Below are 19,025 nucleotides of genomic sequence, written 5' to 3' on the forward strand. Positions count from 1 at the left end.
GATTGGAGAGAGGCTTGGTAACTTGACCAACTTATGCCTGTCATTGAGATAGCAACAGTAGTTTGGATCTAATTTGGTGCACCAGATAACCTTTAGGAATTACAGTAAAGTAATAGGTTTTAAGTAGAAAAGTAAGCCATTTTTGAGACCTCCAAACCCTATCCTTAGAAATAACTTTTGCTTAGCTGTTTTTTCTACACACATACACGCACATGCACACATTAATTTACTTAAGTGCCTGGAATAGTACTAAACCTAAGCATATTTAAGATAAAGACAATGCAGGAGAAGAGACTTTAAGGGCAGTGAGGAAACACATCATTAAAATACATGTCCTGGGAGAAGGACAAAGATAAGAAAGTTAGCCGGGATTCATGAATTTTTATCTCCAAGTACATAATTAAGTGAATGGACCCTTGGGATCTTTGAGGCCAGATTTAGGACAGATCAAGGAAGAATACTGCCCAAGAGAATTCTTGCTTGTGTTCACACATCTGTTACCTCCTCTCTCAGTGCCCAGCTTTTCACCCTGTGAAAGCCAGCAGTGGCCAGCGGCGGCCAACGGTGGCCAGCGGCGGCCACCAGAGGCCAGCAGTGGCCACCGGAGGCCGGCGGCGGTGGCAGCGGCCAGCAACGGCCGTTCTTTCTCTGTCTCTGAATTGTTGATTCCCTAGCTTGTTTGCATTTGCTTTCCTGTCTTTTCATTTTTTCACTCCTTTTTTTTATAACCCCCTCTAATTCCTAATTTTCCATATTTTCTTCATGTTTTGTTACCAAAACCTGTCTTCAGGACATATGAACTCGAAATTGGAGAGGAGACAGAATTCAATATTCAAATAAGAATTTGTTGAAAGCTAATGTGACCTGGTCATTTGCTCTCTGCCTCTGTGCCAATGTACGTAGAAGTGGAGCTGAAACCAACAGCTTCTTTAGGTGCCTTTGACTCTGAATTGCGCAGGCTGAACTGTCCAGCTTTCTTGTTTGACCATCAAGGGGAAATCTGGTGTGATGGAGAAGGAACACTGGTTGCACTCAGGAAGTTCTAGTTTTTTCCCTTACTAGCCTTGAGCCTTTGACAAAACACTGGAAACACTCTGATGCTCAGTTTCCTCTGTGGTCAAGAGAGGTTGGCTACTCCACAGTGGTGTTGTAGAGGACCAACAAGATAATGACAATTAAAGCCCCCGATAAACAAGTGGTATTGGCTGCTATAATCATAATGCAATAAATATTTATGGTTTGGTATTGGCTTCTACATTGTAAAAAATGTAACTGTGAAAAAACACAACTGGACTAGAGGAACTATTGCAAAGTTTAAGACTGTGCTGTGTAAACAAATTAGAAATTACTAAGCTGTATGTTTTTTTTCCACTGTGTCTTTGCAAAAGAGATTTTTTACTTTTAATTAGCAGACCCAAGGAAAGAACTTCCATGAGCACAGAACCTCTCATAAATAGGTATCAAAGTCACTGCCTAAATGAACCATGAACTCTGTGAACTTGACCCCTCTGTAACATTTATGACACCATCATCCTCACTGAAAAATAAAGATCCATGTCCACCTCATTTTCTGATCTGTGTGGCTCCCTGGAAACAGGGAGGGTCTCCTAAATTTAATTCCTATCTACCTGTGAGCAAGGAGATTCATATTTGCTCTGTAAGTAAACCAATTCCTGTGTGTATGGGGCTCACAAAAGATTGGCTCTTCCATGCTGGGACCTGAACTTAAAACCACTTCAAAGGGCACATCCTTCTTTGGTTCCTGAAGCCATATGCTTCAAGTTTTAATCTCATTTGGCAGACCAGCCTTCAGACTGACTCCACTAAAGAGCAGAGTGTTCAATCCCAGTGTCCTCCTCTACAGAACTGAGTAATAATAAGCCCCTCGCTCAGAGTGCTAAGAGGAGCAGCTGAGTCCTCAGATGCTCAGCTAGGGTCCAGCACAGAAACCTTAGTTAACAGGAATCTAGGGACTGTAGCAGCAATAACATCCCAGTCATATTCTAACTCACACCTTAGCAAACACTTAATTGGATCAGTGGCACAGTTTTGGGTTGGTTTGCCACTTTTTCCTTCTTAGGTTTCTTTGGCTGTTTTTCTAGTCCTCCGTTTCCCAGGGTAGGTCTGTTTCAGTTCAGTTGCTGGCCAGAACAGCTGGCAGGTCGCCCACACTTGACGTTTTTCTGTTTGTGGAGCCAACAGGCTGTGGAGGTTGGGGGTTGATCATCTTTACCACGGAGACATTGGAATCTGTGGAGTTAAACATTTCCCTACCGTTCCCATCCCCACCCTCTTTCTCTCCCTCCCTGTGAATGGATCTGGAAAGAATGAACCTGAAGTCTATCTTGAACAGCTATAAACCTTTATGGTCCGTGGGCTGCTCCCCGAGGGGTGGGGCATTGGCCTCCCTCTTCATTCCTGGAGTAAACAAAAGGCATCAGCGTATTCCCTAACATGGGGTCAATGTCTGCGGGAGTGGAGCTCTCGGTGCCTGGCACCTGCTGATGTGAGAGGCCTCTTGGCAGCAGTCCGCCACAATCAGCTTTGATGACCGCACTAAATACAGCATGCTCCCAGCCTTCTAACTCCCCAGGTAATAGTTATCCTGGGACAGCAGCATCTCCAAGACTGGCAGACTTTATTCTGTAAGACTATGTCCTATAATATATACATCTATGTGACAGAATACATTTTATGGCAGCTATGTAGCCGAGATTAAATTGACTGATTTTTCTAGTTCCCTCCATGAAAACCCCAAAGCTGAATGAATGTGTGTTCTCCTCTGAGGTGTGTGCTGACTCCAGGCTTTGAAGTTGCCCTGCTGTCCTCTCTGATGTCATCCATAAAACGCTGCCTCCTTGATGGTTCCAGTCAGTCTCTAGACTTTGGTCTGTGACTTATTATAGGTGCCCTCTTTGAAAGCTCAATGGCACCATGCCATAGCTGTTGACTGCTTAGTCAAAATGTTTTAGTTTGTGATATGAGGTGTAATCCTTCCTGGTTGTACACAAGGACATGGGAGAGCATGAATAATTATACTGGAGGGTCACCTACTTTTTCTCTGTCTGTCTTTATTCTGTGCCTGTGAAGAATCACGTCTTAGCCCCTACACGAACTTCATATGCTTAGTTCTGTGAAGGGGCTCTGTCCATAGAGTCCTCCATGCCTTCTCATCTCTGTGGTATATTCTTATATTTGGATTTCATTATAGTCATATAGCTCCCATCCTGGACAGAACATCATCATCAGGCATTAGACCACAAAAGACTGGTGATCGCCAAGAATCAGCTAACCACAGCGATTGCTGCATCCACCTTTGCTCTGATACATAACCTCGAGAGACCAGCTCAGAGCCCTAGAGTTGCTTTGCTAACAAAGATTAAGAAATGGGAGAGGTTTGGTTTCTGATTTGTGGTGAACTAGTGAGTTCAAAGCAGTGTCACGATTGGTACTAAGATAAAGATAAGAATAAAAGTCTCAGAAAAGTCTCATGATTACAGAAAAAATGAGAAACACTGTTTTGGTGAAAGTAATAACTATACAGAAATTTACACGAAAAAACAAGCAAACTTAGCATCATCAATACAGCTTGGACTCTGTATGGGCCATTTACAGGAAAGGCAGCACAACCTGGTGTTAGTTTAGCCTTCAAATTATTTTCCAGAAATATAGGAGACCAAAACCCTGAGTAGCTTTTCTTTAAGGATCAGTTCACTCTAAACCTTAATTTAACCCACAAAGTCATATTCCATAATTTTATATTTTCATTATAAGCAATAACTCTGGTTAAAAAATTTAGTCTATTTTTTTTGCTTTAAATATTCTTTTTACAATTTGTCTTTTCTTATTAATTATTGCATAAGAACAGGGTAATAATACATTAAAAAATATAAAGAAGAAAATTAAAGCTGCCTACAGTTCTTCCAGCCAACAGGACTGATAAGATTTTACTGTCTTTTTTCTTTATAATTATGAGTGTTTTTACATTTTGAGCACACTAGTAATGTCATTAAGAAAAGAGCTTTTTAAAAATCACTTAAATTCAGCACAATATACTGAAAGAAATATTTTCTGATTACTAAGGGCTTTTCTAAAATTTAGAATCTTAAATGAAGACTGTTAAGAAGCTGTGTTACAGTTCCAATATTACGGATCTCTTTACGTGTCTGTTTCTTGGACATTACTCCTTCTACTCCTCTGAAGGCTATAGGCCCACATTCTCCACTGTTATGTAACTTCTGTAATGTTTACACACATAACCTGGACTTCCAAGGACGGAAGTTCCAACACTGACAGCAAATGAACTTCTCTACACTCCCACCACCAAATCCATCACTTTTACGCACATCTGCAGCCATAAATTCTGAGACATCTGCTGCCAAGCCACGCCCCTGGCTCCCATTCCCTTGGGACTTCTAAAAGACTCTTCAATTACCATATTTTGTCCTGCATTATTAATTTTTCTCCCTCCTATCATCACCGTTCAGAAAGGTCATCATCGCCTCCATCTTAGGATACCTTCCTTGGGCCCTTCAGTCTGCCTCCAGCTTCTTCCTCATTTCTCTGTTCCCATTCCTGCTCCTCCCATGCTCTCCAGAAGAACGCCATTGGACACTGCTTCGGTCATCGTCACCATTAAGTTAGATGTTATCCTCTGGAGTGAGCACTTTCCCATCCCTATATTAACCTCTTAGCAACACTGTACACAGTCGACACTTCTCTTCCTGAAGCATTTCTTCTCGCTGGCAACACACAACATCCTGATCTGAAAAGACTGCAGGAGGGCAGGTGTTTGCTTTCTCTCCCGACATTCTGCATCTCGCTGATTTCCAGCGCTGGTTTATAGTAGAATGACTTAGAGAAGTCATTGAAATTTCTTCCTAGACTAAGGTGTGGCACAGTGATTCCCTTGCTTTCGTGAGGAGCAGGCACCCATTCCAGGAAATAAATAAATAATAAATAAATAATAAATAAATAAATAAATAAGTAAATAAGTAAATAAATAAATAAATAAATAAATAAATAAATAAATAAATAATAAATAAATAAATAAATCCAGTTTATGTGGAGGGATAAAGGATCATGCTGGTCTTGCAAGGACCAGTTTGATTTCTAGCACCCATGGTGAACAACCTGAAACTCTATCTCCAGGCTACCCAGCACCCTCTTATGGCCTCTGTGGACACACACACACACACACACACACACACACACACAAATAAAATAAAATAAAATAAAATAAAATAAAATAAAATAAAATAAAATAAAATAAAATAAAATAAATCTTCAAACCAAATTTTCAGAGCTCAGAAATTCTCCCTCAAGTTCTTCTCTAACTGGTCTAGGATGGAGTCTGGTTGTCCATGTACTTTGAGTTTTCACGAATGATTCTAACACACAGCCAGTGTTAAGGACTATTGGCCTAGCTTGGCCTTTGATGGCTTAATGTACTAGTGCAGCTTTAAAATAACATTAATACAATATCAGTTATTTAAAACATCATCTTATCAAAGAGATCTTCACCACACTGTGTAAGAGAGCTCAGCAATCTCCCACCACTAACAACAGTTCCTAGTCCCATAGAATGTCTCATTTTTCCTAGTAATATATGACCTTATGATTGACATAAGTAGCTGTTTTTTCACAAAACCCTCCACAAATCAAAAGTCATATGTTTAAATGCATTTAATAAGTGAAAGCCTACCAAAAGTCCGAGTTTAGCAACATGACACACTGTAAAATACCCATTGCTCACCCTCAGCACACAGAAGAGCATCAAATCAAGTATTGCTAATCAAATCAAGTAGTCTAGAAAAAGATCAAAATCTAAAGTATGGTTTCTACCGTATGATTATCACCTTCACACCATCATGAAGTCAAAAAAACTGTAAGTTGAACCACTATAAGTTAGAGCAGTCTGAGTATATATTTCTTTTTAGGTTGATTGTCTTTTTACTTTGGAATTCCCATGTACTAAAAAATAGTCTTGTTACAGAGTACATATTTACAAAATATCTCCTGACTGAATTAAAACAAAACACTGGGGACTTTTTTAAAAAGGAAAGAAGAGCAATTCGTAGAGCTCAGCTGTGCCGGAGACATCACGTGTGGTACCAGTGGTGTCTTGAAGGCTGTTAAAGGCAAGACATTGACTCAGAGGCTAGAGCGGAGAATAGTGTTGATTCAGTTGACTCTTTCGGGGACCTTTGAGGTCATTTATTACAACTTCATCATGTCACTTTGAGAAGAATGGCTTAGAACTGCTGAGGGACCCACTAAAAGACCCAAGAGGTCCTTGGTAAAGACAGACTAGAGTGAAGATACCCAGACTACTGTTCATCTGATGAGCCACACCTCCTTGTCCTCCAGCTTTTTAAAGATCAATTTTTATCTTAGAATACCACAAAGTAATGCACACAGTATCATCACTAGGTAAATTATTCAACTTGACTTAAAGAAATGCAATGCACACCTAATAAGGATCTCAAAGACACACAAACCAATAATCAGCTTAGGATCCAATGAGAGAGAGAGAGAGAGAGAGAGAGAGAGAGAGAGAGAGAGAGAGAGAGAGAGAGAGAGAGAGAGACTCCCCAGCACCCTTCCCTACTTCCATGCCATGTTAAAATCATCATATTGTATCTCAAGGCCCCCTGTTTAGCCTTTATTATTCCCACTAAAAAGGCAGAGGGAATAATCCCAAAAAGGCTGACACCATAATGCAACTTTTTTTGCAGGGGGGGTGTGGGAGAAAGAGAGGGGCAGAGGCAGGTCATATATCATAGACTAGCCTCAAACTCCCTCTGCAGCCAAGGATGACCCCTATCTCCCAATCACAGATTATACGTATATGCTATCCTGTCTGGTTTTATGTGGTGCTAGGGATTGAACCCAGGGCTTCAGACATGCTGGGCAAACACTATACCGACTGAGCTACATCCTTAGCCCCACAGTGTAGCTTTAAGGTGGCTATGATCATGATTATAATGGCGACATTTACTGAAGGGAAATAAATGAGGAGGCATTTCATATCTAATAAGCTGGCTTTCATCTCTAGCCACTTGCGGTATTTAGTATGTGTGAAAGGAGAAGGTTACCAGGAAACATGTCAAGCTGGCTTACAGGCACCAGATCTGAGAATCAAGGGGATGTTTTTAACCATTAAAGTTCTGCGCATTTGCTGGGAGCTGAAAGTCTGGCCTTGAGCCCAACTCTTCAGTACACAGTTAACACAATCATCAGTTGCATTATTTGCTCTCCCTGAAGATCCACCCTTACCTTCCTCTGGCTAAATCACAAAATATGTTTTTCATTTGCTGTTAACACAGAGAGAGCAAGAGAGAATGCAGCTTCCTATAAAATCCTCTCAATTAAAGAAATATATTTAAAAGGCACCCAGCTAAAGAAAACAAAGTTGAGCAATGGTCATTTTTCATCTTCTCTATAAAAGTGAGCATTTTTTTGTTACAGAGAAAAATATTCATTTAATACCACTTGAAATCATTTCAAAGCACTGGGGAATCAGTGCATGAATCAAAGCCATACCTACGGAATCCTGCAGTCTCAGTGAAACCCTGCTCACCATGGATCTGGAGTGCATTCCTCTGGCTCTTTGAACCAGTTTCTGTTCTTGCAAAAAAACTCTCTGTACGGTTTAAAGCCTTTGACCAGGCAGTTGGTCCTCACAGCTCACTTGTAAAACATTTGCTTGGCAGAAAGGGATTGGGAGCGATGGGGGGGGGGGAGCTGGATGTGGATGATCTTCATCACACACACACACACACACACACACACACACACACACACACACACACACACACACACACCTGAAAAGAGCACCACAAACTCCAGAATAGTGAGGAAATCCAAATCTAGCATAAGCTCCCAGAACCACTCATCCCAAAATATAGACCGAGATTGTCCCAGGCCTTCAAACCCCACTGGGCTTTAAGACAGGCTAGAAACATAACTAGTGGGAGAAAGTGTAAAGACTGGGGAGGACACAGGACAAGAGGAAAGACCCCAGTTTAACTCCAATTTCTACTTTGATATGAAAGCCATAGAGTTTTTATCACTCAGACCCAGCCTACAGATAATGACTAATATTCTGGCCACCCAAGAAGAGATCTTTAAAATGTAAAAATATGTCATTACCAGATGGTCTCCTAAGATTTGGTAGCCTGTGTGCACACTTGTGGGGCTAGATGTGTTAGGATCCATGAGCGCTGTTTACCTATCGAGATATCTTAGCTCCCAGCATCAAGGACCCCCGTGGCCCATCTGGAGTCTTGTCAGCAGTACTTAGAAAGGTCCTCGGGGTCCTGTCCCAAATTTGTGCTCCTTTTCCTCCACTGAACTACAAAAGGGGGAGCTAGTGTCGTTTACCCAGAAAATATATGACCAACAGTTAAATCTTGGCATGATGTTAACTTAAGTATCCTGTTACTAGGCATGGAAACAGTTGTTTGGAGAGGGGAAGTGAGCTGCAGTTCTCTTCCGCCTCAGTTCAGCCTCAGCTGACTAGATCCATGCACACCGCTAGGCTTGCTGATGCTTCTCCTGAACCATAACCTAATGTTGGCAAAGAGTCTCATGAACAACACACCGGCTATCTCTGCGCTGAAGTCAAACACAGGCACCAATCTACGGCCCTCCCGATTCCCAGCCCTTACTTCTCCAGTTCAAGTATCTTAAGATCCTTAAGCATCTTTAAAAACATTTGGTCTTCTGTTAGCGTTGCATTCACTAAGTCATAACTACCGGTCTTTTTGAGTTAGGAATTAGCATCCTTGATTTGATGAAGCCAAATTTTTGTCATAAGTGTCTCATTTAGTTACAAGTCACGAAATTGAGGGAAGGGTAAAATTCAAGCGGCTGTTATGGAGGTTTACCTGAACGAGGTTTACCGGAGATTGTTTCCCAAGGCCATTGACAACGTGTATTTGCTGAGCATTTGGGTTACATGAATTTCACACACAAACACTTTAAACAAATGTCAGCATACTTAAAAGACTTACCCTCCTCTGACTGGCATTCTTTTCATTATATTTCCCAGCACACACAGCAACAGATATTTGTGTATTTGTTCATAGGTTTCGGTCTAACTACTTTCCAATCACTGATGACGTGTGTGCATGCATGTATGCGTGTGTGTGTGTGTGTGTGTGTGTGTGTGTGTGTGTGTGTCTTCCCCAGCCAGATGCCTCTCCTACAGCAGCTGAGTACTATGTCATCATTTCCTCTGGAAAAGAAGCCCCACTAGGATCATGCTGATCATACATATTGGCTCAAAAACACATATGGGTAGATGAATGGATGGATGTTTGGATGGAAGTGGTTATGTCTGTGTGCTTTCCTGTCTTGTCTAATCATCTTCTACATCTGGTGCCTTGACTCTAAATGTCACCTCATGTCTCTTTTCGGAATCTAAGTAACTTCTACAACTTCCCTTCCTCAGTCTCTACTCCTTGCCTCTCAGTCTCAACCTTTTCATGTCTTCAGGGCTCTAGTTTCTCACCTCACCATGTGATAATATTCCACAACTGAACTCTGGAGGCGCTGTCTTCTCTGCTCTTCCCTTGTGGCAGCCTGATGCTAGGTGTCTGGTTGCACCTCAGGGCCTCCACACCTGAATGAACTTGCCTATGTATTTTCACATATCAGTTTGTTAACATGAACCTTAAACTCTTCCTAATCCAACAAAGATAATCCCTCCTGTCACTACTGTACACCATCTAAAGGATAATGGAACCACACAGTAGAAAGGGGGGGTACCTTGGGGTAATGATAGAGATCATGTCAGAAAAATAAAATCCCCTAGACTTTCAGCGGTACTGGAAGCCCTGTATCAAATATAATTAGTAATATTACTTCTATAACAAAACATACTCAAGTGATACTCAATATCAACTAACCAACATGACTAATTCTCTCAAACTTGTAATCCTGACACATTTACAGACATAAACAAATGTTTAGATTGCTGGGAATTTATGAATGTCTTAGGAGTACCTTTAAAAATTATCGATTGGATCACTGAAGCTGAAGAAAGGGGGAAAGGAAACCAGGGGACCGAATCATTTAACTCTACTTCTCTATGGCAGAAGACTTCAGAGCACCATTCCTTAACAGGAATTCCATGTTGTTGCATGTCCACCTCGCCTGCTTGATGTCTCCTCCTGGGAACATTTCCTTGACTTGGCAAGGCAGTGCTCATCACTGAGAGCTGATGAGCTCTTACCACAGCCAGAGCAAATCATGTTACCTGAACTTCTCTTTCTTAATTTATCAAGCAAAACTCCATGGAGTTATTAGGACTGAAGAAATTCGTGAAAACTCATTGCAACTGACAGTTTTGTAAGCTGTGCATCGATTGCTTTGCACTTGACAAGACTTGGTGCTCAGAGTTTTGCAGTTCCCACCTCAACTCTTCTGAATGTTAGCGGCACCTAGAAAATTCCAGGTGGCTTAGCCCAATTCAAAATCCTTTGTGTTGTAGAATATGATTTTAAGGTGTGTTACTTTTGTTTATGTTGCATTTGTTTAAAACTCTGTGAAGCTGTGTTAATGTGCCTGTCTAAAACACCTGATGGTCTAATAAAGAGATGAATGGCCAATAGCAAGGCAGGAGAAAGGATCAGCAGGACTGGCAGGCAGAGAGAATAGATAGGAGAAATCTGAGAGGAAGGGAAGAAAGAGAGAGAACAAGTAGAGGAATGAAAGAGGAATGAGTAGAACTTCAAGGGCCTGCCACCCAGCCACCCAGCCACCCAGCCACCCAGCCACCCAGCCACTCAGCCACTCAGCCACACAGTCACACAGCCACAAGCCACACAACTACACAGCCACACAGCCACACAGCCAGACACAGAGTAAGAAGGAAAAAAAAAAGGTATACAGAAATAGAGAAAGGTAAAAGCCCCAAGGACAAAGATAGACAGGATAAATAAAGTTAAGAAAAGCTGGCAAGTAATGGGGACAATAGGGGGTCCTGTCCCTCGATAGTCCTCTCCCAGGGTCTGGGAAGAATCTACAACCAGCTGATAATTAATCTTTGATGATATGAAGTGAATCTACATACACGCAATTCCTTAGTCCATTCACTTTATTCTTCTGAGTTGGTTCTCTCTCTACACAGCTTCTATTCTGCCCTCATGCCTAGCTCATGCCTAGCTCATGCTCCTTTCTTGCCTGATTTCTCTCTATATTTATCTGCTGTCCTCTATGTTCTATCTTAATTCTCTCATCTTAGCTCTACCCCATCTAGACTCTCAGTCATCTAGTTCTTTTCCATCTCAGCTCCTCTCCCATCTCCTTTCTCATCTTGTTCTTCCCCATCTGGCTCTTCCTCGTCTACCATCTCTTTCCTCTAGTCCTCTCTTCTAGCCCTTCAATCTAGTTCTTCCCCATCTCAGTACATTCCTCTTCAGTTCTTACCCATTTAGTTCTTCCATTCTCTTTTCTCTTCTCCATCTCGTCGTTCTCTGAAAATAAAACTGCCTTTTTATCCCTTTGGCCCTTATCTCTCCAAGTTACCTCTGCTCCTGCCGTTTCTGGTGAGTGTGCTCAGTCGCTAGGTAACTTGGCTAAGCAACTTCCACCACAGCTGGATGTACCTGTAAGCTGGAACCTTTAGTTCTGAGTTAATTGTTAAGGGTGGACCTAAAACTAGAGATGAGGCTTTGGAAAGGGAGAAAGATAAGCTTAATTAGCACATCCACCAGGCAGGCTTCTCAAACAGGCTTCTTAAGTCTGGATGCTTAAGTCTGTTCCTAGAGATTACAGAAATATCTCTGATAAGGTACTTTCATCCATCCAGGGATGGTCCTGGCCGGATGTTGCCAATGACGATAATTACAGGGAGGCTTGAACTGGGGTTCTGGCTGTGTATAGCTGTCAGTGCAGAAGGTTATCTAATTATTCCATTAGTAGAGGGGAAATTGTGCCCAATGAATGATGGAAAAGCTACAATAGCATGAGAAATTCATAGTAAAAAGAAAAACAGCTAATAATCAAAAGCCAAATATCACCAAGACTCCTTGAGCCTCAGCTTGACCTCTGGAAGGCCCTTGGTTTCTTCCAGGTATTAGCTCATCATAATCAGCTGAAATTCTACTTCATATATTTTTGTGGCTTACAGTAGGCAAGAAACAAGCCAAACTGACGCCAGGCATTTACAAATAAAATAAACTCCCATGTGTGATTTATTTGGGAGCTTGGTGTTGGGCCCTCCAAAAGAGAAGAAACAACCAATAACACTTTGATTCCTTTGAAATCTGAATTCGGAGCTTTTTAATTTACCTAGAACATATGTGAGAAACAGGGGTCTGGGATAAGTCATTTACTTTTTCAAGATCTCACAGGTACTATGTGCAAAACATAGGATTAACCACTACCCAAGGATTTAGGGTAGAATTCTTTCTAGAGCTCTAGATTGATAAGAGGTGAGGGGTCATGAAAACTCTTTGCTCTTTTCTTTTTCTAAATAATAATTTTGAGGAATCAAAAATGGCAATGTGTGTGTGTAAAGATTTGGTAAACCATGAAGTGCTAAACAAGTAAAGGATGTTTATCCTACCCCATCAATGGAAGGGAAGCCATGCTGTACCAAAGCATAGCAAACACACTGAGTGGACGGCATCTATTCCTGTTTATAGAAGCCCAAATGTTACCCGGGGAACTGTGGGGTGCTGGTGTTTGTTTGGTAGATGTGAGACATGGATCACTTCAGACTTTGTAAATAAAGTTATAGATTTTATTGCTGTTGTTGTTGGTTTGGTTTGGTTTTTAGACAGGGTTTCTCTATGTAGCCCTAACTGTCCTGGAACTCACTCTGTAGGCCAGAGGCTGGCCATGAACTCAGAGAGATCCACCTGTCTCTGCCTCATGAGTGCTGAGATTAAAAGCATGTGTCACCACCACCCAGCCAAGTTATACTTTAAAAAAGAATGTAGCATTTCCTGAAGTTTACAATTTCAATTCTGAATGGCCTCTGTGCCCAAGTGGACTTAGATGTCTCCATCCTCTCTCTCCAGTCCACCTCCTGGATCTCAGCCCTGGTTGTGTCAAGGGGAAAAAAAAGTGTGTGCGTGCATGCGTGTGCGTGTGTGTGTGTGTGTGTGTGTGTGTGTGTGTGTGTGTACATGTATAATCTTATTCTTCATATTTTTATTTTCAAAGTGCTTTCTTTATCATTTGAAGTTTATAGGAATGTGGAGGATTATCAGGGCTTGTACTCTGTTCTTAGTTTATAAGAAGAAAATTAGGGCACATTAAGATAAAAACATTTGCTGGGTGATGGGATTCACATCTTTAATCCCAGCACTTGGAAGGCAGAGGCAGACAGATGTCTGAATTCAAGGCCAGCCTGGTCTACTGAGAGTCCCAGGACAGCCAGGGCTACATAGAGAGACCCTGACTCAAAGAAGAAAGGAAGGAAGGAAGGAAGGAAGGAAGGAAGGAAGGAAGGAAGGGAGGGAGGGAGGGAGGGAGGGAGGGAGGGAGGGAGGAAGGAAGGAAGGAAGGAAGGAAGGAAGGATACAAAACACCCAGTCTAGAAAACAAACAGGTACTCCTAGCTAATAAATACAAGGAGATTAATCTTCAGTTCCTAAGTGTAATCCTTTCAAATGTGTTTGTCTTCTGGGGCCATTCAATGTTCTCTAGTGAAAATAGCTCAACAGTGCTATTTATGTGCTCCAGGTCACTGGAGCCCAGGTATGGAAAGGCAGCCTTACTGTGCTGACCCTGATCAGAACTATGGACCAAACGGAACCACAGACAAGCCCCAGTCTGAGTCACAAGCCCACAAGCCTAAGATTTAATCTTCAGAACCCGGACAGGTGCTCCTGTTGTGTGCCATCCAGGAACACAATCTTTCTACCTCTTGGAAACTCTGAGGGCTGTTCCCAGGGCAGGGCAGATGGGACAGGAAAAGTCAGAGGTGAGGAACACCCACCCTCACGCCAGAGACATAGCTAGGCTTTCCTTAGCCTGAAGGTTTGAATAATCTCCTAACTTGTCTTTTTTCTCTCTCACTCACACTCAAGATCTGGATGCGTTTCTTCCCAGAAGGCTCTGGGGCCTCCAAATGTAGAGGTTGTTAGATGGGTCATTCTGTGCAAACTTAATCTTCAGTGGTCTGTGGAAAGTGGGAATAACACTCTTGGAGGGCTGGCTGGCGTAAAGGTGGCCACTTCACATATCTAAGCATATCTAACTCTCACCCCTTTCTTTCTTTTTTTAACTGAAAATATGTTTTTCCCATGAATATAATCTGTTCACACTTTCACCTTCCCCATCACCTTCTGGATCCTTTCCACTTCTCACCCATCCAACTCCATGCCTTGCCTTTCTTTTCTCTCTCTCTTTAGAAAATAGACCAATAAACAAAAACAGAATGTTTTAGAAGAGAGAAATCACAAAAAAATGCACATACAAATAATACCCATAAAGACATAAAATCAGAAACCATAATATACAAACAAAAGATGAGTAAGACAAAAAAAATGCCTAAACAAAGCAATATGAGACTAAATAGTGTTGAGTTCATTTAGTGTTGCCTAACTCCTCCTGGGGAGGAGGCCTGCCCTGAAGTGTGGTTGATAGACCCAGTGAGCCACCACCAGAGAAAACTAATTTTTCCTTTTTCAAGCAGATAGGGGTTTTTGGGGGGTAGAAATAGAACCCTATGTCCAATCCCTCCTCTCGGTTCTGGGAACTCATCTGGCTTGGACCTGTGCAGGCCCTGTGCATGCTACCACAGTCTCTGAGTTCATCTGTTCATCAGCCCTGTATTGCCTAGAAGACACTGCTTCCTTGGAGTCCTCCTTCACTCCTGGCTCTTACAAACTATCCACCTCCTCTTCTGTGTAGCTCCCTGAGCCCTGAGGGGAGGTGTTTGTGCTGGATAGTTTTATGTCAACGAGACACAAGCTAAAGTCATCTGAGAAGAAGGAACCTCAGTTGAGAAAATGCCTCTGTAAGATTTGGTTGTAAGGCATATTCTCTATCAGTGACTGGTGGGGGAGGATCCAAACCATTGTGGGTGGGGCCACAACTGAGCTCATGGTCCTGGGTTCTATAGGAAGCAGCCTGAGAAAGCCAGGGGGAGCAAGCCAGTAAGCAACACTCCTCCATGGCCTCTGCACCAGCTTCTGCCTCCAGGCTCCCACCCTGTTTGAGTTCCTAACTTCCTTCAGTGATGGACTATGGCTATGGAAGCACAAGCCAAACAAACCCTTTCCTCACCAACTTTCTTTTGATCATGGTGTTTTATCATAGAAATAGTAACCCAAAGTACGACAGTGTACGATAGAGACATCTTTCTTAATTAGGGTTTCTATCACTGTGAAGAGACACCATGACCATGGCAATTTTCTTATAAAAGAAAAACAATTAATTGAAGTGGCTTACAGTTTTAGAGATTTAGTCCATTATCATAGTGTGACAGGGTGATATGCAGGGAGACATGGTCCTCGAGCAGGAGCTGAGAATCCTTTCATCTTGACTCACAGGCAGTAGGAAATGGTCTGAGACACTGGGTGTGGCTTGATCACATATGACCTCAAAGCCCACCTCCACAGTGACACATTTTCTCTAACAAGACCACACCTACTCCAACAAGGCCCTACCTCCAAATAGTGCCACTCCCTTTTGGGGCCTTTTTTTTTTTTCAAACCACCACATTCCACTCCCTGGCCCCAAAAGGCTTGTAGCCATATCATAATGCAAAAATGCATTCAATCAAACTTCAAAAGTTCCCATAGTCTACAATAGTCTCAAACTTATTTAAAAGTCTAAAATTTAAAGTCTCTTCCAAGATTCATGCAATCTCTTAACTGTAATCCCCTGTAAAATCAAAATCAAAAAACAGTTCACATACTTCAAACATATAATGGCACAGGATATACATTATCATTCCAAAACAAAGGGGAGGGGCATAGTGAGGAAATACTGGACCAAAGCAAGACCAAAATCAAGCTGGGCAAACTCCAAACTCTGTATCTCCATGTCTGATGCCAAAATGCTCCTCAGATCTCCAATTCCTTTCAACTTTGTTGACTGCAACACATTTCTTTCTCTTGGGCTGGTTCTGCTCCCTTTTAGCAGCTTTCCTCACGAGGTATCCCATGGCCCTGGCTTCTCCAACATCTTGGAGTCTCTAAGGCAATCCAGGCTTCAACTTCACAGTTTTACACAATGGGCCCAGTGGGCCTCCATTCAGGGGCATCCCTGACACATGCCTGGCCTCAGCGGCTTTCCTTAGTTGCAGAGGCAAATTCCGTAGCCCCTTTCTTCTGTGTTAACACTAGAACCACTCGGTAGAAGCTACCAAGTTTTCTTGCTAACAGGGGCTGGAACATGACCTCATCAATTATATCTTCACCAGCTTTCTGTCCTTCACTGCCTAAGCTTGGCTGTCCTGAAACTTGCTCTGTAGACCAGGCTGGCCTCAAACTCAGAGATGCACCAGCCTCTGCCTCTGGAATGCCAGGGATTAAAGGCTTGTGCCACCATACCAAGCTCTAAGCTTTTCTTTAATGCCTTTTTACAAATTGGAAGCTTAGCTGGGTGGGATCTGGTGCTGAAGACACCACTCCCTTTATTCCATTTCTTATTCTGTTTATCTCCTTGAACACAGGGCTTAGTTCCATTCTACTTATGGTGTTCTTTCTCTCCTTAAATCCTACATTTTGTAATTTACCCTGCTCATTTTGTTCCTTTCCATTATAAATCTTTATTAGAGTTAACACTAATAACCACACAGCAGAGTCTATACCAGGCAGTTTTTAAATTTCTTCTGCCAATGGAGTTAATCCAAATCTCTTCACTTTAGCCTCTGGCAGACTCTGCAGACAAGGGCAAGAAGCATCCACATTTGTTACCATAATACCACAAGAAAGATCTCCAGGCCACATATTAACATTCTTCTCCTCTGAAACCTCTTGAGCCAGGCCCCCAAAGTTCAAATCACCCTCAGCACTACTGTCTTCCATGCTCCTACTAGGATGGCCCATCAAACAGCATTTAAAGCATTCAATGCTTTTAGTCCCAGGTCCATATTCCCTTAAACAAAAGCATGGTCAGGCTTATCACAACAATACTCCAGTCCCTGGTACCAACTTCTGTCTTAGGGTTTCTATCACTGTGAAGAAACACCATGACCACAGCAACTCTTATAAAGAAAAAAAAAAAACGTTGAATTGTGGTGGCTTATATTTTCAGAGGTTTAGTCCTTTCTCATCATGGTGTGAGATGGTGGTATGCAGGTAGACATGGTGCTGGAGCAGGCGCTGAGAGTCCTTACATCTTGACTCACAGGCAACAGGAAGTGGTCTGAGACACTGGGTGTGGCTTTATCTTGAATCTAACACACGGGTGTGGCTTTGAGACCTCAAAACCCACCTCCACAATGACACACTTCCTAATAGTGCTACTTTCTTTGGGGGCCATTTTCTTTCAAATCACCACAACTTCTCATTTAGGACTGAGTGCTCCAAAGTCTCTCAGTCTCTGAACATTACCCTGTTAATTCTTATTTGCAGCAGGAGGAAGCTTCTTTGATGAGGGTGAGTGAGCCTTTGGTCTGTGGGTATAGCAGAATCGGGGCATTTATTGCTATGTTCCTCTAGCTTAACAACGGCATTCAGTTTTCTCCTAGGTCCATAACCTTCCCAGTCTCACGTTTCTGGTCTCCTGAGCAGTGTCAGGCATGGTTCCATCTCATGGAGGGACCCTTAAACTGGATCAGATCGTGTTGGTGACTCCCACAATGTTTGTGCCGCCACTGTGCCAGCATCTCTGCAGGCAGGTCACTGTTGTAGATCAAAGGGTTTGTAGCTGGGTCGACGTCACCTGTCTCCTCTGCTAGTGTGCAGAGTACCTCCCAGTACCATGAACTAGTCAATGGGGGTGATGGGTCTAGTTAGACAGCAGCTTGATTTCTCCATGCTCAATGAGATATGTAAATGTCTTCAACAAGAGGACCTTACCACCAGTTTGTAGAGAGCAACTAATAACCTCGGCAATAGCCTGAGTTATTTGCAGTTTTTCATAGGGCCCCTTTGGCCAACAGCTCAGTTAGATGTAACAGTGTGAAATATATTCTATTTCCCTTTCCTTTGGAGAGCCTCCCTTCTCCCCAGTCCCTTACTCTCTACCTAACCTCTGTGGCTATTCAGATAGTAGATGCCTATAGAAGACTTAAAGCTAACATCCCATATGAGAGAATTCATACAATATTTGCCATTCTGGGTCTGGGTTACCTCACTCAGGATGACACTTTCTAACGCCGTCCGTCCATGTGCTTGTGAATTCCATGATTTTTTTTAAAGAGCTGAATAATATACCATTGTGTAAATGTACCATATTTTCTTTATCTACTTGTCTACTGATGCTAGGCTGTTTCTAATTTTTTACTGTTATGTATAGAGCAACAACAGACATGGATGAGTCAACTCCCTCTCTTGATGAAGAAAATCAGGACCAAGGAAGCTAAAAATCTTAGGGTCAACCAGACAGGAAGTAACAAAATCAAGATTTGAATTGTGATTGGTCAATTCCAGCTTCACCTTCTGCTTCACCATGGAACTCTAAGGGATGCCCATGAAGAGGGGAAACTGAGACCATGGTACACATACTAATTTCTTTTGTTCTTTTTTTAAAAAAAAAATCACCACAAATGTAACAATTGGACTAAAAGTGGGTTATTAGCAGGGCTGCATTCCTTCTGGAAGTTCCAGTAAAATCTGCACTTGCTGTCCCAGCTTCAATGGCCCTTCCTTGTGATCCTTTCTTACGTCTCCAAAATGCATTGTCCCAACCTCTATTTTTGTTGCCGGCTCCTTTTTCTGACTGTGAGCCTTTTGCTTTCTAATGACAAATACACTTGTAATGACACCCAGGCTGCAGAGAATCCAGGTCATTCTCCTTAAGCTAGTCTTGTTAGTGGAGTACCCCTCTCCAAGTAAGGCAGTATATTCACAGGCTGAGATGGGGCCATGGACGTCCCGGGAGGAGGAATG

General features: G+C 42.3%; 1 long non-coding RNA gene across 1 annotated transcript in view; it reads left to right on the forward strand.

The window, feature by feature from the left end:
* LOC121823986 (uncharacterized) overlaps positions 1-18,768 on the forward strand; it is a 62,078-nt gene extending 43,310 nt beyond the window's left edge. The window contains exon 2 of the long non-coding RNA XR_013045970.1: positions 18,433-18,768. This is a non-coding gene — a long non-coding RNA (uncharacterized LOC121823986). The remainder of the gene's footprint in view (positions 1-18,432) is intronic.
* Positions 18,769-19,025: the final 257 nt, after the last annotated feature.

This window comes from Peromyscus maniculatus, chromosome 19 (assembly GCF_049852395.1).
Source record: "Peromyscus maniculatus bairdii isolate BWxNUB_F1_BW_parent chromosome 19, HU_Pman_BW_mat_3.1, whole genome shotgun sequence".
In the NCBI taxonomy this organism is placed as follows: Eukaryota; Metazoa; Chordata; class Mammalia; order Rodentia; family Cricetidae; genus Peromyscus; species Peromyscus maniculatus.